At 36.4% G+C, this 26,655-nt stretch overlaps 1 protein-coding gene across 1 annotated transcript in view; it reads left to right on the forward strand.

Moving 5' to 3' along the window:
* RASSF8 (Ras association domain family member 8) overlaps window positions 1-26,655 on the forward strand; it is a 105,734-nt gene that overhangs the window by 7,406 nt on the left and 71,673 nt on the right. The window contains exon 2 of the mRNA XM_006912696.3: window positions 17,981-18,074. The gene's annotated coding sequence lies outside the window, so the exon portion shown is untranslated. The remainder of the gene's footprint in view (window positions 1-17,980; window positions 18,075-26,655) is intronic.

Here is a 26,655-nt window from a genome sequence, read left to right on the forward strand (position 1 = left end):
CACTTCAGTTAACCCTGGATGGATGTGGGTAGCCTTGGAAAGGTTATGAGCTCATCTAGCCTCAAGTTTTCTGATTTTTAAATGGGGCTACTAATTTATCACTCAGGGCTGTTTTGGTATAAAAAGAGATGTTTACGTGTGTCCATATATATGGAAATGAATGTATATGAAGTATTTCAGTGAAGAGTTAGTGTCTTTCTCCCTTACCTAGCTCTAATGAGCTTGTATACATGTTCTGTCTGAACTGGAAATCTGAACAGGACTCAGTACTAACCCCTCCACAGTCTGACCATGCTGAAGGTCTGAGGAGCACCTGAGTTAGAGAGAACACTGTCAGTGTAGATCATCCAAGGGTGAGAGAAGAGCATTTGCTAGTTAATGAGGAAGAACCTCTTCATCCCCTACAGTCAGGAGTTGGCTCTCTCCACGGCCTCTCTCCATCAGTAATCCTTTCTTTGTATTAAATTTCAATCTCACCTTCCATCAGTCTGGAAAGAAAATGCTTAAGTCTCTCCAGACATTGCTGCTTGTCTCCATCAGCCATCTTCTTATGGAGTTGCTTGTACTTAATGCTTCTACTCTATCACCTGCAAACTAACCCCCCAGCCAGCTACCATTTCTTAGACTCATTTCTTGCCACAGGCACCAATATCTTAATTGCCAAAATCAAGAGAATCTTTTCACCCCTAATATAACCAAAGATTTTTATAGCATTTTTACACTCTTGAGCTGTCTCCCTCTATCTTGAAACTTCTCCCTCTTGACTTTCTTGTCACCACTGTTTCTTTGTTAATTCATTCATTCAAAAATGAACTACCTACCCATCCATGCATGGACCGTAGCAGAGAACAAAACACGAAATTCCTGATCTCATGGAAAATGCACTCAACTGGGGGGAGTTAGATAATAAATGAATGAATAATTTTTACTTTTTTTTATATGATGGTAAGTGATTTGGAGGAAATGAATGAAGCAAGATGAAAGAATTAAAAATCCTGGGGGGTGGGAGTACAGGCGTTATTTGATATCAGATAGGCGGGAAGTCTCACATGAGAGCACATTTGCATAGAGACTTTAATGAATCGAAGAAGCCAACCCTGTAACTGTCTGGAGGAAGACCACTTTAGGTAGAGGAAACAGTGAGGCCCTGGAGCAGGTGCATACAGGTGTGCCCACCGCATAGCAATCAGACCAGTGTGGCCAGTGGGCGTGTAGGGGACAGTAGTAGGAGATGAGATAGAAGAGGTACTGGAGGCCCATGTCTTTACTCTTGAGTGTGAAGACACTGGCAGGTCTTGAACAGAAGAATGAATGAATTGGAGAGTAGCATGGATTAGGCAAGAGCACAAACTCTGGAGCTGGCTGCATGGGTTAAAATCCCCACCCCATACTTGTGCTATGACCGTGGAGTAGTTCTGTAACTTTTCTTCGCTTCATCAGTAAAATGGGAATAGTAGTGACACCTATCTCATAGTGTTGTTGTGAGGATTGAATGTGGTCATATTTGTAAAGAACAGCATGGCAGATAATTATTATAAAAGTTTTTGTTGAATAAAATTAATAAAATTGAAAAGGCTCACTTTACTGCCCTGTGGAAAGGACTTTGCCAAGGGGAATTAATAGAAGCCGGAAGCCAAGACATGGAAGCAACCTAAGTGTCTATCAATGGATGAATGGATAAAGAAAATATGGAATATACATACAATGGGACATTCAGCCAGAAAAAGGAGGAAATCCTGCCATTTGTGACAACACGGATGGACTTTAAAGCATTATACTAAATGAAATACGTCAGAGAAAGACAAACACTGTATGATCTCACTTATACGTGCAATCTTAAACAACCACCACCACCAAACTCATAGATACAGAGAACAGATTGGTGGTTTCCAGAGGCGGGGGGATGGGGGAGTATAGAGGTGTATGGGTGAAATGGGTGAAGCGAGTCAAAAGGTACGAACTTCCATTTTTAAAATACATAAGTCCTGGGATGTAATGCACAGCAGAGTAACTTGTATAGCATGGTGACTTAATAAAAAGAAAGAAAAAATAAAGACTAGAAGCAGGAAGACCAGTTAGAACATGATTGCAATAATTCCCACAAGGGATGACTTAGATGAGGTGGGGTTGTATTTTGGACATGGTAATGACCTATTGGTTGGAGGATTAGATCTTTTCCTCCCATCTCTGACCTTTCAAAGACTTCTTTGCTGCCTCCCGCTCTCCCCTTTGACCAGGAGTTCTCAAATAGGGTGGTACTATTTATAAGTATGTGGGGGCATTTTTTGGTTGTCACAGGGACTAGGTTGTGGGTATTGCCAGTGTTTAGTGGGCAGGGGCTAGGCCTGGGGTGCTCAGCATACTTCACAATGAAGATTTGTTCCTTGCAATTTGCTAGTAGTGTCCTGGTTGAGAAATGCTGCTTTAGACCTTCTTCCCACCTCCCCTCACCACCCCTTGGTCCAGGATCTCTTAACCTGCAGTCCGGTGTGGGCAGCAGGGGGCCTATAAGCTGCCTGATATTTTTTTTCCCAAAATGTTTGTTTATGTACGTTGTGAGGCGTGTGTGTGAAAATTTTCATCAAGTTCTCAAAAGTGTCCATATCCTAAAGATGTGAGAATTCCTATTATGAGTGGTCTCACCCACTTTCTTTATTTTTTCTGCAACTGGGATGGTGATGGACTTCCAGATCTGTTCCTACCGTGCTCTGCACTCTGACTTCTAGAGCAAGTTGTTTGAATATACAGCTGATCATCCCGTTGTATATTCAAAATGGAAAATACCTTTGAAGATCTCTTTTCTCTGTTCGGGCTAATAATTACTGCCTAGTTATAATAGGTATAGATAGGTTAGCCATTTTCACTTTCAGTGCCATTCATCCTTTGACCTTCAGCGTTACAAATATTCATTCCATATGCAAAAAGAAAACTATTTTTCACCACTCTCTATTATTTTTATAAGCACTCTTTTTGTTTCTATCATAATGGTGTATCTTTTTATTAGCATTTTAAACATGTATCATACTTTTGCATTATCAGATGTGATTGGGTTAATAATATTTGTAAAATACTTCAAAACATATTTAAATACAAGAAACACATTCATCCACAGACTAATGAACATGAAGGTGCCCACCAGGCAGAGTTTTCAGAGTGTGGCTCAGGCCGGTGTTTGTTCTCAGCTGTACAGCTGTGATTTGAAAGCTCAGGAATAGAGGAGTCAAGATTCCTTGCATGTCACTTTCCTGCTAGCCTGTGGGAAGCAGAATTTATATTTGATTGTCCACCAACTATAAATTCTTCAGTGGCAGGAACTTGTCTGATTCTCCTTGGATCCTTGGGCTATGGCACTATTAGTTGTTGATTGAATTCACTGTGCTGGCTGCTTTTTACACCTTCAAGGGGAGTCATGCTAAACTATTTCTAAGCATTTCACGTGCAGACTAAACAAAGAGTTTGGAATATGGCTGACTAAAACATTCATATTACATGGACGACAGAGGTGATACTGAAATCTAGGTTGTAGGACTGGAGATTTTACTTGGTTCTGAAAACACTTCAACAAATAAGTACCTATCATGTTCAGGAGTAAGGTTCTCTGGAGCATATGAAGAGGGGTGATGTGGTCTGTGCTTTGAGGAAGCTTATTATTGAGCAGTGAGGATGTGATAAGTATATAATCACATATGGCAGAATGTGATATAACATACAATTTTATAAATATATAAAGCAGAGTATGAAGAGAGACTGGCTAAGTGACTTAAAGGGTAAAAGTATTCACTACAGCAATATTTATAATAATAAACATTGGAAACATCTAAATGGTTGATAAATGGTTAAATAAATTATGGTATAAGCACCAAATAGAATGTAATACAGCCATTAAAAGTATTTATGAAGAACTTACAGTAATTTGGGTAAATGTGTACATTTTTATGTTAGGTGAAATGTCAGAATATAAACTTAAATATATAGTGTGATCATTTTTTCTTTTTTTGTAACAGGTATAACAAAAGGAAAAAAAGTCCTGGGAAGGAAAAACACACCAAAATATTAACATTGCATCTGACTTCAAGTGTTTTATATATAATACGTGTGTGTGTACACACACACATATGTGTGTAATACACACTGAATATACCCATACAACAAGTGCCCAGGTTAAGAAATAGAACATTATCCACATTCTTACAGTCCCCCTTGTTCCCCTAACTTCTAATGGCATTTCGTAATTTTGACTGTTTTTTGTTCCTTATATAAATGAAATCATACAGCTTGTACTCTTTCGTATCTGATTTTTTACTCAACGTTGTCTGATTCATCCATATTATTTATAGTTGCAGATTGTTCATTATTATTTATTGCGGGTGACTTTTAATCTTACTTTTTCATCTTTTTATACTTAAAAAATTTTTCCAAAATGAGCATATATTTAATAATCAGAAAAAAGATTTTTTTTTTTTTAAAGAGGCAAAGGCAAGTTTGTTTGTAAAGTGCTTAGGCAGCTTGGCCAGTTCAGCTAGACTGTGGGACGTGTGAAAGAGAATAAGTTGGGGCTGACTTGAAACAGATGCAGTGCCATGTGAACTCAGTGTCATAAGAACCAAATTGTTTTGTCATTTAGTAGTTATGGGACTGTGGACACATAATTTAATTCCTTTGAGCTTCAGTTTGCTCATCCATTGGTCAGCTGGGTGTGATAGTATCTTCCTTAGAAACTGGTCATGAGGATTAATATGAGATAGTGAATCTGTGAAAAGGTCTGCTAGTTGCCAAGATCCTTCATTTTAAAAATCTGGGTGGGTGTTCAGGGAGGGAACTTAAGTCCAGTTGCCATTAATTTTCTCTGTGAAGTGAAGGGTGGTGGTTATTTATAAGTTCAAAGCACATGGCTTTGAGGTGGGGGTTTGAGCAAAGCAGAGAAGCTTTGGGGCAGGCAGCCCCTGCGTGCTCAGTGAGAGGGGTCCAGGGAGAATGGATGAAGAGCTAGGCAGTGTTGAGGGACCAGCTGAGGTTGGAGCATAAACATGAATGTAGTGTGTTTTTCTTCCAGAAGATTTGCTTATGATGTTTTATTTGGACTAATATTAAACCAATTTTTCCTGATCATACCAGTGGAAGAGGTAGAAACATAAATAAAGGGGAAGGAGGAAGAAACCCCACTGACACATACATGAGCAATGCCTTGGCTAATTTACAAAGAAAACACTGTTTAAAGGAAGCCTCTGATTTAAAATGTGAGTGTTATAGCAATCCGTGGTGGTCTGGAACTTAGGATATCTTTTCCCAAGAATGTTTACACTAAAAAGGAGGACTAAGATTTTGGTCTAGCCCATAAAAGTCTATAAAACAGGCAGGGAATTTTTACTGATATTATGTTTTCTAGCTCTGAGAGCCCTAAAATCACTAGCAGTTTTAACTATTTTAGATTCTGTAAATAGAATAGGACTTGATGGGCCAACCTAGAGAACCCCATTCTTCGCTGGTATTGTTTCTATGGAAATAATACTTAGGAGTGGTGAAAACTGCTGGGGTTGCACTCCAAGCTTGTCTGCCTCTTCCAAATAAATGATGAGTGAGCACTCCATCCAGAACCCCATACAGTGAGTTTAGGTATTTGTAGATAAATTACATTGGTAGATTGGGTGGCTCCTTTACTCTTCATTGGTCCATTTAGACAGTATCTATTGATTGTTTATGGGCTGGATATGAAAAAAAATGTTTATAAACAGTCTTTTCTCCCAGGTACTTTTTATCTGGAACAGACACTTAAAGAAATAAGTTTTAGAATGTGATAAATAAAATAGAGATGTGGGCTTCTGGGGTGGTCTTGGAAGTGAATCCTCTGGAAAGATGTTCATAAGGCTGCCTGAGGAAATCAGGGAAGATGTAGGAGGAAAATTCACTCTTAAGCTGACTTCGGAATGAAAAGGCATTTTGGAGGAGGATACTCCATACAGATAGAACAGTGGGCACAAAGGCACAGTATGTAAGGGAGAACGTGATCTACTGGAGCACTACAAATAGTCTTGATATCACTAGTTAGATGTATGCAATGGGATGGCGTGGCCTGACAGTAGGAATAATTCCTCCCGCCCTTGGGGGAAAGGATATCACATTGTCCTAAAGTTTGTTTAGCATTTTGCTGTTTTTTTAGCTAGATTTTTCTATCTCTTTTTCTGTCTCTGTCTTACATTAAGATTTCTACTTAATTCAGATTTTACATTAGTAAATATCAAGATTGCTTTATAATTAACTGGGGCTTAAAATACTGCTTAGTGTCATCCAATACAGTGTATTGAGATCACCTTGTTTATATTCACAACATAAGCATTTATGAAGCACATGTGTCGAAGAAATTATGCTTGCTGTGAATGGTATTGCAAACATAGGAAATGACCCTTGCCTCTCAAGAAGCTTATAGTCTAGCTAGCAAAGCAGAACTTGAACTTTCAAAAGCCCTATTTGTAAATAAAGATAATAGGTATAGGAAAGAGGATGGCTTATTACTTACAACTGTGGGAAGTAGAGAAATCTGTTTAGAAGACAGTGCACTCTGATCAAAGACCAAGGACCAAAAGAAATAATGATTAGTGGACAGTGGAAGAAAGGTGGGGCGAAGTGACTGGGGAACTAGGAAGAGGCTATCACGCCTGGTGGACCATGGTGGAAGCTAGCCCGGGAGCATGGATGTGCAAAGTACCATTAGGAGGTAGCACAGTGTCTAGTGTCACCCAATATGGTATTATTGCTGGGAGTAGAGAGAAATGGGGCTGAAAATGTGGCTAGGGCCAGGTCACAAGGGTCTTATATGCTGCACTGAGGAATTTGGACTTTATTCCAAGGCAGTAAACTTTTATGAACAAGTCTTGTCTTCCTCTCCTACCAGCACCTCTGTCTCTAATCTTCCTTCCATCTGCTGTCATAATCCTGACATCATGTGACAGGGACTCTCCGGGTTTTGCACAGATTACCAAGAAAGTTGTGATTTTGATGCCGAGTCTTAGGATGTTTCCATAGTCAACAGCTTATTCCCTTGGTGTTGCTTCCCCTCGCCTTTGATTTTTGCAGTACACTATTTAATTTTCCAGCCACTTTTGTGTCATTGTATCATTTGATTCTTAACAGCTGTTGGAAATAATCAGATCAATTTGTAGATAGGGAAATCAGCTCAGAAAGCCTAAATGAATAGCCAAAGATCATTCAGCAGTGAGTGTTCAAGGTGAGATTAGAAACAGCAACTTCATGACCCTGTTTGGTCCAGGATTCCTTCTTTTAAGTCAATATGTGATGGCCTTCTACTTCTGTGACTCTGACTACCAGTGGTTTAAGCCAGCCATGTTTTATGGCATCGAGAAGATGTTTGCATGGATTCATCCCTGTTGGGTGTGACTTAAGTATTTTGAAATGCCTGAGATTATGGGTTATATCTGTAATCATTACACAGAAAGAAACTTATATGGGAATTTGCCCATAACCATCTCGTTATTTATTTTTTCCTCTATATAAGGAACAGCCTAACTTCCTATAAGCCTCTTTCATTCTACTGATCATTTTGATTTTTTTTCTTGGACATAATCCACCTAAACCATTAAGAGTTTTTCTTCTTGACTTCATATATTTAGCAAGAAAAAGTTTTTCCATCTTTCATGTATTCAGCAAGCTAACAAAGTGTGTAGTTAAATAAGTTAATGTAAATCATTTTTAAGCAATACGACTTGCTGACTTAAGTGTACAACTTAAAATATTCGTAAGACAAAAAAAATTGAGAATCAAGTACAGATGACCCTTGAACAATGCAGGTTCAAACTGTGTGGGTCAATTGAAAAGATTTGTGTATAAGTGGCTCTGCACAGTTCAAACCCACATTGTTCAAGGGTCAACTGTACACTCTTTAATTTTGCTAAGAGCAAAAGAGTTGGCCTTGTAAAAGTCATGATTAAAAACAGCTAGGTTGTAAGATGGCAACAGTATGGGCAAAAATACTAGGTTTTTTTTGTTTTTTTTTTTTTAAATTCAGGACCACTGATAACACATACTAACCTATAGAATTCCTATAGAGATGTGGTAGCGTTGATCCTTGGAGGAACTTGGAGGTGGTTGTACCATATTCTCTTTCCAAAGAGCAGTCACTGAAGAACAGAAGTGGAAGGTCAAATAGTGGTAGGATGTGAGACTAGTACTTGTGACACTCCATGGTTCAAAATCCTCAGCCGCTTTCTGTTGATAGTAGGAGCAAGCATCAATTCATTTGTCCTTTCTTCTCTGAGGGAGTATAGAGATGGAGCATAGCGTTTCCCAGAGTCTGATAACAAAGGCACAGGAGAGATAATAGACAAAAGTAAGTATTTGTTTATAAGCACTGAGTGAATACAATTTAGTGGCAGTTTGTTAGTGACAGTGAGTTTCAGACCTGTTGTGGAAACAAAGATGAAACTCTTCTAACATTCTATTAAAATATATATATATATATATATGTCTATATAGAGACATATAGAGAGAAATATATATAGAGATATAGATATATATATAGTTGAATATGCAGAGGCTTCTGAGCTTCTGATGGAGCCGATCTGGAACACTTTGTTCAATTCTAAGGTCAAATCGAGTTATTTTTAAGCTCCCAAATGACTAGGACTGGGCCTAAATATAATACCCTTATATTTCTGGAAGTCAGACTTCCCAGTCTCACCTGTCTTGTAAGAGCACCTTCAATGGCAGTCACAAAACCTTCATGCTCCGTCATTTTTATCTTTATTAATTCTTATTTCATATATTATCTCTGGACATAATATTCGTATTATGTATTATTTGTATAATACACAAATTGTATTAATAATGATATGTTAATAAGTAATAAGCACAAAACCTGTGTGTGTGCATGTGCTTATTGTGGAGGGGGTCCAGAAGCGACAGAATGAGGGCCTTAAAAGCAGGCACGTAGATAAAACTAACATACAGGAAAGAGGCAGGACAAGGCCAGCATTCTTCAATTTCAAAGCATAGTCAAAAAGGTTGTAATAATATTGCACATGATTATGGTGCCTTACAGTTTTCAGATTATTTGCACATCTTTTAAGTCATTTGGTTGTCACAGCAAACCTGTGATGGTAGGCTAAACATCATTCACGTTCTCTATGCAAAGTTAAGTCATAGGAAGACCATGCATTGTATAACATAACAGGTATCCAGACCATTCTTCCACAGTCGGCTTGGTCTTGCTCAATTCCGAGGTGTTTTTTTAGGGGGAATCAGTAGATAATGATAACTACCAAAGAAGCTTGGAACAGGCGGGAGTCACCCGCTCCCTTACAACCTCACTAACAGTTTATAAAGAAAACAAGTTTTGACTAAACTACTACACAAACTGATAATTTTTAGATAAACATTCCCTAGTCAGTAGCCCAAAAGGGTTGATACAACCTAATTTATAAGCTTGGTGAAGTCTCTGATCTTTGTTTTTAGGTGTTCTGATATACATTTCAAGGATTATTTACTTAAGCAGACAACAGGATGGCTGAGGAAAGATTCTCGTTCTTTTAGTTGACATCAGGGATTCTGGCTTTATCGGATCTTATACTCTGTTCAGTCGATGGTGAAAGTGTCTCTAAAACATTTTAGCATGCCTACATACTTGAATCTTTTAATTTCACCCATGTGATCCCATTTCTGATATTCATCATGCTAATTAGCAAGCTGCTGAACGCACCAAAGAAAATCCATCCAGTAAGTAATGAGCAAAGTGCCCCCAAAGTATTTGTCTGTTGTAACCGCTTCTGAAGTATGGGCTTCCTGGTGGGAGCCCACCAGATCCACCCTTGGGCACCCTCCTACTACCATTAGAGTTATCGCCTAACCTAAACAGTGTCACAGAATATCACAGACTGTATATGCTGAAATAATTTATTTTTTGAGTAAAAAACAAATTTTACTCAAAAAATAAATTACAGATATTGAAACACATCTAGGTCATTGAGATACCTAGGGAGGTTTCATTATTATTTGTTCATTTTGTTTAATAAAATAGAGACGTGTACTTTTTAAGCACATTAATTTGAGTATAGAATAGTCTTAACAAAATATGTAAAGTAGGTTTGTGACGATGTTATTTTTCCATATTAATGCAGCGTGCATACAGCGTTTGTGTTTTATATCTGTTTACTAGATATTTGCATATTTATCAACTTCATACAGCTCAAAGACAAAGATTTATATTGCTGAGGTAAGGCTAAAATTTTGACACCCACGCATACATACCAATACTTTAAACAAGCTGCAGCCTGGTGAATGGTATGTGCAAATATTTACACACTCAAGCATGAAGATGCCTTTTGGTAGTTAAACTTAACATAGATGATTTTTTTTAGATAGGTTGGAATGTATTACTTATGAAATAAATGTGAGGCAGTGGCACGCATATATATCTTTTTTCTTCTAAATTTTAACATAAATTTAACCTGTATGTAGCTATTATTTGAAGCTATCCCCAAAGATAAAAGTATATTGAATTTTCCACTCTCCTTTCCCATGTGTGGTGGTAGTTGACACATGTAGCAGTTGAAGACCAATTGCTACATAAGCTTGTCCTGGAAACAGGTAGAATAAGAGAGTGAAACAGCGGGGAGCTCTAGCAGCTGGCCCAGTCAGGAAAAGAAGGCAGAGAGAAAAAATGAGAGCAATGCCCTCGCTGAAAGCAAAGGGGATAAGCCTCGAGAACATAAGAGGTGGCCAGGAGTATTGAAGCTGAAGATGGAAGTCAAGTCCTTGACTTCCGGCAACAAGGAGATCATTGATGATCTTTTCAAGAAGAATGAGGTAAACATTGAGTATGAGGTATTGTAGGCTGATGTTTAAATAATAATGGTTATTTTATTTATAATAACATCTGAATGCTTGTCATATACCAAGTCCTTAAGCACTTTACGTGTATTAACTGATTGGAATCTCACAGCAACCTTGTAGAGTCTATACTTTCTTATCTTCCATTTTACCTATGCAAAAATGGAGGTACAGAATAATTTGCCAAACTTAGAGTAGGAAAAGTGGGACAGAGCTAGGATTCTAACCCAGAGTGGCTCCCCCACTGTCGATTTTAACTACCATTCCATGCTGACGCTCTGCTGCAGAGGAAAGAGTTTGAGTATTTTCGTGTTCTTTGTTAAGTGATGGTAACAACAAGGAGACAGTCCTCACCTCTGAATTTTTATAAGGCTGGTGGGGGAGACGGATCAACAGCAAGTGTTTTCTTTACTGTAGTGAAAGTTTGTAGCAGGTAGAGTCAGGACACAGGAAGGTAATGGCTAGATTTTAATTGGAAGTTAGGGAGGAATCAGGGAAGGTCTCCTGGAGAAGGTGACCCTTAACTGAGGATAACAGTGGCAAAATTCAGAGTGGTAGTTTAAAAACTTTAGGTATGAGAAGCTAGATTTCATCCTTATGCCTACTTCTTTCCATTTTCATCAAATTTTTTAGGTACCTTTCTCCCCAGTTAAAAACTGATTTAAGCAAACATGCCATGTGTTTAAAAGTCTCCAGTAGATTTGTCTCATTTAACCTGCAAATGTGAACATTTTGCTTTTATTTGTTTTGACTAAGTGGGTCAATATACTTCAATACAGCATTCTTTTTAGAGAAGGGAAACCAAAGATTTCCTTCACATATTCTATTTTAAGAAACACACACATACACATAACAAAATGGGTAGTATTTTTGGTTTTGAAAAAGTAATAAAGAGAATGTAATAACTATTATATATGAAAAAGGGATACTGTAATAAATAAAATTCCTAACTGGGGCAGGTCATGGTGGATAGTCACACCCCAGGCCTATAACTTCTTCAGTGAAAGGTTTTTAATCCAGCTCTGCCCATTATTCTTGTGCATCTAGGTTAACACACCTTTGAAATACCAGAAGTAATACTCTTTAAGGGGATATTAACCCTCAAGAGAGCACACAGTCTTAACTATTCTGTAAACTAGCCCCGCCTAGCTTTCTCCCACTTGCATGTAATCTTCCTTAAGTTCCCTCCTTAATTCCAAATGCATGAAAGAAGCTTCCAGCTGCCACTTTGTGGAGCATTTAAGATCTTTCTGGCATTGTCAGTTTGGGCTCAGATAAACTCATAAAAATTCTCTGTGGGTTTGGACGTTCTTATGTACTGTTATGCTTCTTGTGTAGGTTGGGAAAGACATGTCCATAGTCATTTCTGTGCCTTCATTAAAACACCTTGTAAGAAATGAAATTGTTGCCTAAATGAGAACAGAGAAATCAACAAAGGAAATCTCGCAGGCCCCTTCTGAGAGACTTTCAATGCTATACAGATGCCCTCTCTCCATTAAGCTATTATGTGATTTAGCTGAATTGTTTATATAATAGTTTTGTTACCTGTTCTTTAAAAACAAGCACATTATAACTTTTTTAAAACTCGAATTCTAGAAACAAAGGTTTTTAAAAAATTTTATTGCGCTGGCTCACTGTTAGTTTTATTTTGGAGTTTGTCGACCTAAATAACTAAGTGCATATGACATGTACAAGGGTGTGCTGGGCCCTTTACCCACTTTTCATTTGATCTTCACAACTCTAAAAGGTAAATTTATGCATTTTGTGAATGAGAAAATAGGTTTGGAGAGATTTTTTAAATAAAACTTAAGAAAGTTAACTAAGCATCTAGTTGGAAAAGCTAGTGTGAGAGTATGAGGCCAACATAGGGAGAAAAAGAAGAGATGAGGGAAAGCGTTGCAAGTGAGCAAAAGAATGAGAGATCGTACAGATCAGTCAGCCAGTAGACTGACCTGATGTGGTCAGTCTAGAGGCTCTCCGTCTAGGGTCTAGAACTCACGAGGCTCTGATGGTGTACGATGCCCTAGTCATACACCACCAGGATGTGTTTAGCCTTGTGTGTATGGTGGGGGGTATTTATTACAAATGCTTTATGGCAGTGTTTGCAAATTAATTACAGCAATCAGGCAGATGTCATTAAAGGGGGGAGTGGGTGTAAAGGATGGTGGTTAAGACTGTGGCAAATTGGAGTACTGAATTACCTAAAGGGGGCCCTGTTGCCACTCAACTCCAGCTGATTGCTGCCCTTAGGAAATGTGGGTGGACCAGCATTTGGAAAATCTTAAGGTGTTTTTTTTTTTTCAGAGAAGCCATCCATATATCTAGATTTTTGGAATGATTTCCATTTTTTAAAAAAAAAAAAAAAAACATCAAAAGCACTATGTTGGCCATACAAAACACTCAAAATAAGTGGGTTTGTAATTTAAATTCTATCGATGTCTTCCTGTTAGCCAGTGGAAGTAGGATGGGCTTAGTACTGAGTTTTTAAGTTCGTGAGAGGATTTCTTGGCTACTGAGCTGGCTGAGCCCAGGCAAGAACAGTAGTTATAAATGCCCTAATTTTAATTTTTGCATCACAGGAGATGTAGATGTCAGACTGTTTTGATAGTCTCATTGCAAGAATAATTTAAATTCAAGCTAATTGTTTAAAACATGAAATGAGATATTTCAACTCGGTGAATTTTTGTATAATTTAAAATCTATTAAAACTTTCATTTTAAACATGAAAGATATCAAATAGCCTTCTTTAACAGTGTATTAAACATAATATTTGGGGGAAGTGTTGAAGGACAATATTAGCATATTATCCTATAAATAGATTTTGTTCTGTAGGAAATAGGCAATGGATAGGTACGTTTTAGGGGCAACGTAAGGAGATAACTGAGACAGTTACTTTATTAAAAGAGGAAAGAGGTGTATTGTCAGGGTGACATATGTCCTGGTTTACTGGATCAGTCCTGTTCACTCCTGTTGTGCCTAGCATAACAATAGCATCTTTCATCTTCGATGATAAAGTATATAATGTTAATGTCACTCTATATAATGTTAATTTTTTTTAGTTGCTGGTTCCTTTCTCATAGAGTGGCATGAGGCAGATATGCTGAATGACCTTGCTGCTGCTTGTAAAATTAATCACTGAAACAAAGGCTAAACCAGTCTTCACCTTAGAGTGACTCTGCTTTCCCTGCAGGATCTTTGCTGTTGCTGTCAGGGTTTTACTCGTCAGCACCATCTAAAGCATGATTGATTATTTCTATATTATAGTTTTCAAAGGCATTCTCCTTGCTAACTTTAAGCTACTCTTAAGTCTGTATCAAATTTGATCTGTGGCATGTGAGAAAGGCATAGCAATCTCCATTTCAAGGATCTGTATACTATATATACTTCGGTTTAATACCAAAGAGCATGATTGCTGGGTCCTATGGAAAGAGTATGTTTAGTTTCGTAAGAAACTACCAAACTGTCTTTCATTTTGCATTCCCACCAGCAGTGAATGAGCGTTCCTATTGCTCCACTCTCACCAGTATTTGGTGTTTTCAGTGTCTTGGATTTTGGCCGTTCTAATAGGTGTGTGGTGTCTTGTTTTAATTTGCCATTTCCCTGATGATATATGATATAGAGCATCTTTTCATATGTTTGTTAGGCATTTTCACATAAAAGTATCCTTTTCCGTTGAGAAGGAATTGGTTTTATCCTCATCTTACGATGTGGAATTTGGGCCAGGGTGGCTGAAATTAATATTTCAGGAAGAGAAGGCCTTCCTGCCAGGAGAACAAGCTGCGAGTCCTAGCTAGAGGCACTTCGGCACGGCGGTTAGGAGCCCAGACCGCAATAGACAGGGCAGGGTTCATATACAGACTTTCCCATATACCATCTAGATGACCTGGGTCATATGTTTAACCACCCTGCCTCTTGCCTTGATACAAAATGAGGAAAATCCTTATTTCATGGAATTGTTATGAGAAATAAATGAATTAATATGCATGAAGTAGTTAGAACAGTGGCTTGGCACATAGAAAGTGCTATTAGGTGAAGTGTTTATGCAAACATTTTCCTAACTCTGGCTTGTAGCAAGTGATTCTCCTGGTCTCTGTGACCCTGTAACAGAGCCTGCCCTTAGTCTTAAAGGAGTAAGATAGGTATATCCGGTCTCGTTTCCCCCACATTCCAGGTTGAGTTGTCCCCCACCCAGAAGGTGGGGTGGCCATGATGATTTTTGTTCTTCACGTCATCCTCCTCCAGAATCCTGCATCTCCCAGGGTCATAAAGATGTTTCCAATGTTAGTTATTAAAAGGCACGTCAGGTGCACTTATTCCCAAAAGCTTGCTCTGCAGATGAGAAACTGAGGATCCAGGAGGTTATGACTTCCAAATTCGCTTCACAGCATAGATGGGGTGAGGGTGTTTGCTGTTGTCTCTGCTTACCTCCAGAATGTGTAGAAGACAAAACCAGTTTTCTTTTCAGAGCCTTGATTTTATACAATATGAATGACCTCACATTTCTTGGATCGGCTGGACCATTAAGGCTTGTGGGTTTCACGTGCCCTTTTGGGCCTATGATATGTAGCCTGCTGCCAGTTTCCAAGTCAGCAAGGGCAGCTTGCCTCTTCTGTGAGCATCTCTGCTGGCTGCTCCTCTTAACCCGGTTTCTATCTAAATTGTGCAGGGATTAGACATCTTTGGGCTGCTTCTGTGTGTTTCATTTCCATGATATCCTACTGGCTATACAAGTTAACTCTGCTTATTGTGGGAAGAAAATACACAAGGGTGTGAAGACCAGGAGGCCAAAATCTTTGGCAGCTACCTTGGAGGATGGCTACCATAATAGGAGAGTACCTAATCTTTAGCATATTTAGAAGTGTTGGTGAATGTTCAAATAACCTATTAATTGTATCAGAAATAATATAATTATTGGAGTAGAGAGGCTTCCAATTTTTATCCTTTCCTTTTACCCCAAATTGTACATGTTGGTTATTGGCCCATTTCAATTACGTATGTGATAAGTAATGATTAATTTGGATGAGGGAGGGTTTCCAGTAGATGTGAGACATTTGAGTTATCTCTTGGAAGGTGAGTTGGAGTTCGGACAACACAAAAAGTTGGCTCCGGGCATGAGAGACGATTGAGGCCTCACAAGGACTAGAGAAGTGAGGACAGGTATACAGTAGCCTGAGTTCCTCACTTCTTGTCAGGTTTGGCATTTCCCACAGGTATTCCAAGCATATCCCAGGATACCAGCAGGACTGGGACACTTTCCATCCCATCCCAAAGAGATTTGACTCATCCAGAATTTTACAATTATAAAAATCTAAAAAGGAGAGGTTTTAGTGTCAATATATATAAGTTAATATCATTTAGAATTATATACGAGAGAATAAGATCATAATCTTGGCCTTTAAAGTGTCTGGCTCTTATAATTATTTTATGGACAAAAGAAGATAATGGTTATGTCAGTTTTAGAAACACCTTCTCAACTTTCCTACATCTAAAAGATTTTCTTGGAAACAAAACTGAAAAGAGAGATGAGGCTTTAAAGAAGAAAAGATGGGTAGGAAAAGAGATTTTTATTTAAATAAATAAGAATTGCTTTGCCAACCAGGCTGGATTCCAGACAGCTTCTAGGCCCAAGGGTGGGAATTAGGGTTGTTGGTATATTTAGCCTCTTCCCTCATAATTCTGAATTCACCACCCAGTCCTCTCTCCCAGCAGGGTTGGACCTTCATTGCTTTCTGGATGACATCATGCTCCATGGACAGACCCTTTTACCAAGGCAAATCAGCCTCAAATGTGTATCTTCCCTCTAGCTTCTTTAGGAAATAAGTAGTTGAAGCTACAAGGCTCTAACCCATACGATGTAAGAGGATGAAACAGGAATTCTTTGATATCTAGTTGGCTTAAAGCCTATTTGTTCCCATTAGAAAAAAAATGTGACCATTACTCTCTTTTTTGAAAAAAAAAAAAAAACTTGGAAGCATGCACTAATGTACCTTTGCACTCCAGCTCTAACACTAGGTAAAAACTAATCCGGAAACGAATGGCATTTTTATAACAACTGTTAAGTTATATGAAGTGTTAGTCTAGTAACCGGACTTGGAGACAGTGTCCCCATTCAGGAGCATAGCGGCTGGGCACGGAGGACCCCGCTGCGCAAGGGCAGCTTTGGACTGGCTTCCCCCTGCCTTGGTTGTGTTTTAAATTTGTATATTTTTCTGCTAGTTTGCATCAGATTTCGAGTCCACAAGCTCTTTCTCCTTACACTATTTCTAATTTGATGCTTCATATTATTTCATAACTAAGAATTTGATTATAACTTGTTGGGGGGGCATTTTCTCTTCATAATAAAAGTAGTTCAGTATCTTGCTATATTAAAAAAAAGTTGACAGAAGATGGTCTTGTTACTAAACTAAATGTTTCTATAAATAAATGCAGAAGCATCTGTTAAGGGCATAGTCTGAATGTAGCAGACATAAGAATTGCGTCAATTCTCGTCTTGTAGCCAAGATTTCTTTCTTAGGCTTTCTTTATAACTAATGTCATGGCAGGGTTTCACATTCTCACAGGATTAGGCAATAGAATGGTCAAAAGAACTGGTGCCAAGTTACCCTCTTTCTTAGGTCAGCCAGTGGTCGAGCTTGGTACTCACCAAGGAAAAGTGTGGTGTGTTTTTGTTTTTATTTTTTAGGACTGAAAACCTGAGCTCTCTCCTTCAACTTCATTTTTAGGCCCTAGCTTTAGGCAATTTTCCAAATGTCTAACTGCTAAACTGCTTTCAAGAAATTATTGTGGCATTGCAGGGAGCTTTGGTCAAGAGAAAAAGAAGGCTTACTTTTTCCTAGAACACCCTGGGCCCATCAAATGACCATTTTAAGAAACAACTGAAATTCCTTTTTCAAAGGCACAAAAATATGAATTGAAACCAAACCAAACAAACCCACCCGACAAGTCCTACAATTCAAATGACTGAAGGGGAGGGTTGGAAAAGGGAGGAAAAATTCTTGGGAAAACTATTTGAAGCTGAAAGCTTGTGTATTTTGCTCTTTAATGATTATGAGTTTTAGCATTTAGCATTTAGCATTTAACGATTTAGCATTGTTAAGATAAAAATTAGCCAGGCCTGTAAGAACACTGTGTACCTTTTCAGGTGCCTGTGTATCTCCTCCTAGAATACCTATCTGGTGCTCCACCCTTCCTCAGGACTACCTCACACTCCTGTTTGGGAACTCCAGCACAGCAAGGTGAGTCTGTAAATTTGTACTCTACACACATCCTAGAAGAATATCACTTACAGTAACTTAAAAAAAAAAAAAAAAAACTTTTTAAAGTTTGGGAGACTTTTCGAGATTGTGTTCACTGGTGAACTCTTAAGAAGTCATCATTTGTAAACCCTTTATTTAGATAAGTTTAAGCGTGGTTAGTGATGGTAACTAATACTAGCATCATAAAACATGCTTTGGGTTCCACATTTGAAGTCCAAAGCAAAATTTTGCAAATTGGTGTATCACTACTCTTTGGCTTCTTGAGCACTATTCTACTAATGCTTTATTTTATTTTATTTTATTTTATTTCTTATTTATTTATTTTTAATTAATTTTTTTAGTTGAAGAAATTATTTAAATCGCCCCCCGTCCACCTCCCCGCCTCCTCCCTCCCCTCTCCCCTCTGCTATTAATGCTTTAAATGGGCAGCCTCTTTTAAACCAGAGACCTATGTATTTCTAACAGTGAAAAGTTAGAAGGTTTTGATAAGTCTGGCATATAGCCTATAGTTTGAGCTTCCATCTCTTTAGTAGTGTCAGTAATTGGCTCCTTTAAGTAAAGGGTAAAGCGGGGGGGGCGCGCACAAAATCCCTTGAGGTTAAAATATACAACTAAATGATTTTCCACTTTTTTGTATGCTTGATGTGTATCGTCTCATGTCTCTTGAACATTAAAGTGACTTACTGGTCCCAGGAGAAAAAGTAATTTGACCTTGTTTGTAGTAAGTGAATCACTTATGAATAAACTGTTCACATTTTACAGGTGAATAAACTCTTTAAGGGCACCAACCAGCGTGCTGTCTCATAAATTCCTTAGTCTCTCATTTGCAAAAGTTATGTGCTTGCATTTTTGCCTAAATGATGGATTTTGAAGGTCTGACATAATTTAATTTCCCCCTGAAATAAAAAAGTATAACTTTAGAGCCTTCTAGTAATTACTAGACTGTGTAGAAGGAACAGATTCCAAAAAGCAACAAGTTCATATTCTCAGTGGTTCAGTTCCCCTATGGATTCTGCTACATTGCTTTTGGATTAGCAAAAATCAGAGCTAGAAGGCCACAAGTGTTGAGAGTAAATGATAGTCTGATTGTAATAAGGCAGTTTTGTTGTATCCATGTGAGAGCTGAGAAATCCTAGTTGAGCCCTGCTATTTGTAATGACCTTCTATTTGTAATAGTCAGAAAAAGACAAGAAAAAAATCTATTATGTAGCTCAACCGACTAAAGTTCTCTCCATGATTAGATAATTACTTAAATTTTAGTTTGGCTTCCATTATTGATGAAGCTCTTCTGAAAATCTCTCTTTTATACATGAATTATTTTCTGTGTAGGAGGATTTATGTGCAAGTTATACCAAGAAAGAATTGTGGTTCAAGTTTAATGTTGAGGGACTGTGTACATTTGGGTTTGAAAACTTTATTTTGTTTCTCTGAAAAACTAGTAGTTATTCACTAATACAGGTAGGAGATGTCTGATTTGCTTAGAGTTTGCTGCTGAAGAGTTTTCATTTCTGTTGTTTCTTCTCAGAAGCTCAGTATGCTAAAAATTAAATGCCCTTGATTCTTGACTTCAAGTGCAAAGAGGCTCCTTTAGCGTACTGCTTTTTGTTTTCCTTTTAAAATGAAGTTTTGTTTGTGTTATATAAACGAAGGGCTCCTGGGCTAGGGTGTAGTTATACATGAAATTTATAAAACGTTTTTGCCTGTGCTAGCTACTAAGTATGTGAGCTCTCTAAGCCTTTCTGAAGGAAGCATCTAATTTTTAACTTTAATGAGCAACAAAACCAGCTTTAAATTCTCAGTATTGCTACACTGTAAAACTACCTTATATATTTTGTGTGTGTGTGTGTGTGTGTGTGTGTGTGTGTGTGTGTGTGTGTGTGTGGAGCTACTTTAAATTTTTAATGTCTTGCAATCCTAATATCTCTACTAAATCACATTTTCTCCCATAATGATACAATTTCTCTCTAGCCATTATTTTTTTTAGAGAATGATGACAGAATAATTCACTTTATCACAAGACATCTTTGTTAGATTTATAAATTTGGAACTGTTTGAGATCAAACTTTAAATCTCATATTTTCTCTAAAATCCTATTTGGTAAAACAAAATAAGATTTTACAGATTATTTATTTGTATCTCTTTCTGCTTGAAATAGGACTGCAGTCTTCTCCCATCCTGGTTCTGGTACCTTCCTGTAAAAAGCATTAGTGATAAACAGGATTTAGCTCTATACTCATTGATTCAAAACTGCCTTGCAAGTAATTTCCCATAGTTTCTATAATGAAGCATATGGTGGTAATATACTGTGCCTCTGATAATGGGGAGTAGTTTCAGAATACTCTCAACATTTTATATTTTAAGAGTGTGTGTGTGTGTGTGTGTAGACTTAATGGATTTTATTTTTTATATGCTTATACTTGGTTTTCAGGATTTAAATGGGGGCATTTCTGAATAAAACTGGTAAAAAAAATGTTTATTGTTATTACAGGTAATTCATGCACACAGATTTTAGGAGGCTTGGAATGATCTTGTGGAGAAAACTTGGTAGAAGAGGGGACATTTTCTGTAACTTAAGTTGTCATAGTAACCTACATCAAGAATCACACTTGGAATCCAGGCCCGAAGAATTGCAGGGACAATAAACATTCTGGTTGCATTCATCGTCTCTTTTTCTTATCCTCCAAGAAAGGAGCCATCTATTGTGACCTAATTATTTCATTTCTGTTTTTAGAAGATGGGTAGCAGTTTGCATTTTTTAGCATGTTGAAACTTTCCTGGTGTAGAATAAAAGTGAAAAAGTTTAGCTATTTATACTTGAAATTGACATTTCTTGGTAATGTATCTCAAATTCATTATTTCAAATGGCAAGATGGGTTCAATATAATGGTTACTTAATGAAAGTGAAAGAAATAGGATTTGATGAGGATATGAAGAAATTGTTAAATACAAGTCTTATTAAGAGTAGTGGAATCTAGTTTTCATGGAATTCTGATCTGGGAATGTTACGACGTTCCTAATATCAAATTGTTAATATTTTTATTTTATGGCATCTTGTACTGTAGTCTTAAGCACAACTGTATTTTAATAAACAACATGAGATATTATTTTTATTAGAATACATTTACTTTGAGAAATATGTATCCAGACATTATTTTTATCCGCTATCTTTCACAAAGGACAGTAGAATGTTTTTTCTGAAGAGAAAGCTTGTTTAGGCTTGTTTCACTCTTGGATTCTGCAAGATAATGATTGCTAACCAAGATTATTTGCAGTTTAAATTGTTCTCCATAAGCAAGGAACTTTAATAGAAGTAAGGAGGTAGGTTGTGTGTCCATTCATTTTAGGAAGCTTAGAAAAGAAATTGGAAGACTTTATAATTAATAATAAAAAAAAAATTGCAAAATTAGGAGTTATAGGATGTAACTAGTTATCTGTAGATTAAAAAGTGATAATACTTTTTAGATTCTTTTCCACATATGAAAATATAATCAAATGGATGATTTAAAAAAAATCAAAACTTGAATTGTAAAGAGTATAAAGGTAGATTTAGAAACCTAAATAATTCATTTATTGGCAAAATGTGAAGGAAAATAAAACCACTCATTATTAGAAATATCTACTGTTAATATTTTATGGGAAATATCTGTAATTTTTTAAACAAAATTCAGATCATGCTGTCAAGAGCCAAAATACTAATAAACACTAGAATTTTATTTTCTATTAGAATTAGCAACATAACCAGCTATATTCACTGCTATCTAAAATAGCTCTGAAGTACTCAGCTAGTGTTTTAAAAAGAACTGAGAAAGAGAGCTATTGGAAAGAAGGATAAAACTATTTGTAGATAACAAAAAAATCCACAAGACAATCAGCTGAACTAACAGAGTATAGGTTCCATTATAAATAATGTAATATGATCTATATAAGAATAAATAACCAGTTAAAATATGAGGAAAAAGGAATCCATTTCTAGTAGCAACAAAAAGTATGCCGAGGATTAAACTTTATAAGAAATGTGAATGTCATACGAAGGAAACTATTAAACTTTACTTCGAGGATGCGGAGACTCGTGTTTCTAGATATGACAATTCATTAATTATTTTCAATCTTTTTATATTAATTTTTTAAGTTTAATATAATTTTAATAAAAAATTTAGTGGTAATTTTTCACAGGTCAGTGATTCTAAGTTTCATTTTTGTAGAAAAAATAAGAGCCAAGAAATGTTTATATAAAGAAGATATTAATTAAAAAATATTATGATGTTGATAGAATGGACAAATACTTGGAAGAGAAAGCTCAGAAGAATATTGTATTGATAAAATACCATTACAAATAATGAATGTAAAAGTATAGTAATAGTATACTAGAAGAGAATGTCCATGAATAGCTGATGGATTTTGTGGAAAGGTAAATGAAGATATAGTAGCAAAGGTTAAAAAAAGGGATAATTCATACATGTAATTACATTAAAAATAAAACAAATTTAGCATATGTCAAATCATAAAAACTATTCTCTCTATATGTAATATATAAAAATAGAGTTAAAGCCATATATAAAGAATTATTTCAAGTCAGTATAATCACTACCCAATTAAATAGTCAATGCCCAATTAAAAAATTAGTTTGTAGTTCTTTGTAAACAGTTCAAAAAAGAATATAAACAGAGATAGACCTAAAGACTTGTTTAAACTTAATACTTAACAAAGAAATATCATATTTGGTACATTATATTATTAAATTAAAAAGTACATGACAATGTGGCCTATACATAAAATGTTAACATAAAAAGACCTATGTAATCAGAATGCTCATATAATGCTACTAGAAGGTAGACTGCTCAGCAGTCTACTTATCTACCTACTTACCTACCTAGTTATCTAGTTTTTTTTTAACTATTTAATGAAATAGGAAAATGATAGTAACCTAAAAAGTGACAATATAAGGACATAATATAAATTATAATGTCCTTATATTGTCACTTGTATTTTTAAAAGTATATTTACATAGAGAATGACTGAGAAGGCAATATAAAAAAGTATTAATGATGATTATCTCCAAGAACCATAGGAAACTAATGATTATTATTAACTTTAAATTATTATGGATTCTCTAAAACATATATTTATATTCAGAAACTTGAAAATGAAGTTTTTTTAAAATCCAGATGCCTAAGATTTTATTATGCCTTCTTAAAAAAAAAATATTAACGAAAAGATATATTTATTGAGATGGACTATACATGGAAATGAATAACAAGGGGATAATCTGAGTCACTGGGCAGGGATGAAGAGACTGCATTCTTGGTTGCCATTCATGTTAGACTATGGTGTAAACCTGTGCATCTAGTATTGTGCTTTCTGGAAGTGTAGAGCCTAGTTTCCCTGGAAATAATAAAAACTAATGTGTCCCTTTGTTTAATATATCTGGAACTTGGATACCTGTTAATTCCCCTCTCCGTCACTATAAATTGCCTTAGCTATGCTATTGGATAAGTTTTGTGTACAGATGTTTCTGCTGTTTTATGTGTTTACTTCTCACATTTCCTAAATGTATCTCTATAGGCCATTTGACTAGACATTGTACGTAGTAATCATAAGTAACTACACATGTGGTTCCTCAGTTTATGATGGAGGGTTGGTCTATATTGTTTTAATTAAGCACTTCTTGACATTGAAAGACATGAATTATAGTGTCGAACCACACCCACTTTCCCTTGTAAACTCTTGTGGTATGCTTTTTTCCTCTTGTGCGTTCCTGTTTTTGGATGAATCAGTTTAAATGGGAAATTTTTTGTAAGTATTTCAGGTATGAATTTTTATATGCATTTAATAGACTTTGTGTGAGTTAAGGGCACTTGTTCTGCGTCTCAGCTACAGAGATGTTTTACTTCCTTGGGAAAAAAAATCTGACAGAACCTTGAAAATCGATAGACTAATTGACAATACACATACCAAATGTGTTTTCCTTATAATTTATAAATGACTTTTAATGCTGCAAAACTAGAGGAAGTAGTAGATGTTAAGGTTCGGATCCTTTGCAAAGGGATCAAAGCCTTTTCACCGTTACCTTCCATAGTTCTTTCATGAGCAAATCTGTATTCACACCTGGCATTGCCCAGTCTTTAGGCTTACAGAGAGTCTACAGGGAATTAGGTAGTAAATCACAGTCATGTCATAAATTATGCAATAGCGGAATGAAGAAGGTGCTATGGGTGCCCATGGGGAAGAACTTTAACTTGTAGAAGTTAAGGAAGGCTGCTTATGGATATTATTTTAGCCAAGTATTTAAAGGTAAATAGGTTTTCTGTGTGTGTGTGTGTGTGTGTGTGTGTGTGTGTGCACGTGTACAGACATACCTAGTTATATTGTACTTTGCTTTATTGTGCTTCGCAGGTATTGAAGATTTTTTAAATAAATTTTTTATTTTTCAATTACAGTTGACATACAGTGGTACGTCAGCCCCAGTATACAGCATAATAACCTACGAAGTATTCACCCCAATAAATCCAGCATCCATCTGACACCATACACAGTCATCACATACCATCGACTCTTTTTCTTATGCCATACTTTACAACCCCATGACTATTTTGTAACTACTAATTTGTAATTTTTTCACCCATTCCCCAACCCCCCTCCCATCTGGCAACCATCAAAATGTTCTCTTTATGAGTTTGTTTCTGTTTTATTTGTTTATTTATTTTGTTCTTTAGATTCCACATATACGTGCGATAATGTCATCTTTTTCTTTCTGACTTACTCCACTCAGCACAATATCCCCTAGGTCCATCCATGCTGTTGCAGTTGGCAAAATTTAATTCTTTTTTTACGGCTAATAATATTCCATGGTACATATGCATTACCTCTTCTTTATCCATTCATCATTGATGGGCACCCAGATTGCTTCCATATCTTGGCTATTGTAAATAATGCTGCAGTGAACAAATGGATGCATATGTCCCTTCAAAATAGTGTTTTGGGTTTCATTGGTTAAATACCCAGAAGTGGGATTACTGGGTTCTTTTTTGTCTCTTGTTGTAACCTTTGTTTTAAAGTTTATTTTTTCTGGTATGAGGTCTTTAGGGAGTGGGGAGAAGGCCTTCTAGAATGCGCTAGAAAACAGTGTATGCAAAGCCTAGAAAGGTTTGGGGGTAAACAAGTACATTGGGTGTGAATATGAGCGTCGATGGGAAGGACATGACTAGCTTAAAAAACAGGATTCTTATTCTAGTTTGATAGAAACAGCCTTTTCTTTTAGGAGCTCTGGGATTTATGGTAATTGAAAGGATTAAAATTATTTAAAGGTAGCCAGAGTCCTGGTTGAAGGATAAATAGAAGTATTAATGATTTAGAATAACAAACTTTAGATATCTCTAAGGAGAAAATTACTCATGCTTTTTATTCTTGATCATTTCTGTATAATCTCAATAAATTATTTAACATTCTCATGCTTCAAAAGGATATCGCTACTTTAAAATGTTCTTACTTTAAAAATTAGATATAAACAGGTAACATTAAAAGATATACTGTTTCCAGCCAGTTGATCTAATGTACCAATTACTTTGTTAATATTTTCTCCTGTGAGCTAGGTGCTCTACCACTAGACAATTTTACTGTCCAAATTCTTTGCAAACGTTGCCTTGTCAGAATGGGAATTGTGTGAGAGATGAAATGATTAAAGATTGCTTTAGATAAACAGGCTGATATTAACTACCATTTCTATTCGATTTTGCTCCGAAGGATCATTTGAATGTATATTCTCAATCTTTTTATTATATCAAGAAGTAGAAATAAAAAGTGATTTTTTACTGTTAACAAAATGGTTATTTCATTTGGTAATGTTTATATCCTTATGTGAAAAAGAAAATAATGCCATATGGACGACTTTAGTCTTAATTCTAGGACTATCTTGCCTGCTTCATTTTGTATTTTCCTGGTGCTGCACCACAGCATATTGCAAGCATGCACATAAAATCTTGACTTAATTTTTTACTTGGAAAGCACTTTGAAGATTCAAATCTGAGGTCGAAGAAACCAACGCCAAGTTGGAGACCTATATTTGCTCCCTCTATGCACAGTCTCTACTGCAAAAACTCTTCTGTTCATCTTGTGGTCCCAGTATCTAGCCAAGTAGATAAAGATCTGTTGAATAGGTGAATATATCTCTTTATTCACAGAGCCTGAATTACACCCACATCTTTTTAATTCCAATCAGTCCAGTGTTCTTTCTTATACACTAGTACTTCCCTATTTGTTTTCTACTGCAAAATGGTTTTATGTAGCAGTAGCATTTTCAAGGTTTCAAGTTATGTATAATGTTTCTCTGCCAGCCATCATTAGCCCACCTCATCTCACAAGAAAGCCAGCCTGACCAACATGTTAAAACAAGGGGGCTATCTGGGCTGAAAACCAATTGATATTCTTGAGTAAATTGTAATTCCACACTCAAAATAGATGGCACTTTGTGCTTTTCAGTAGATTATTCATACTTCCTTTGATCAAACTACAAAGTCAAGATATGCTATAGGATCGTAGACTTTATTTTTACAGAAGTGTGTCT

Source organism: Pteropus alecto, unplaced genomic scaffold, assembly GCF_000325575.1.
Source record: "Pteropus alecto unplaced genomic scaffold, ASM32557v1 scaffold103, whole genome shotgun sequence".
Classification (NCBI taxonomy): Eukaryota; Metazoa; Chordata; class Mammalia; order Chiroptera; family Pteropodidae; genus Pteropus; species Pteropus alecto.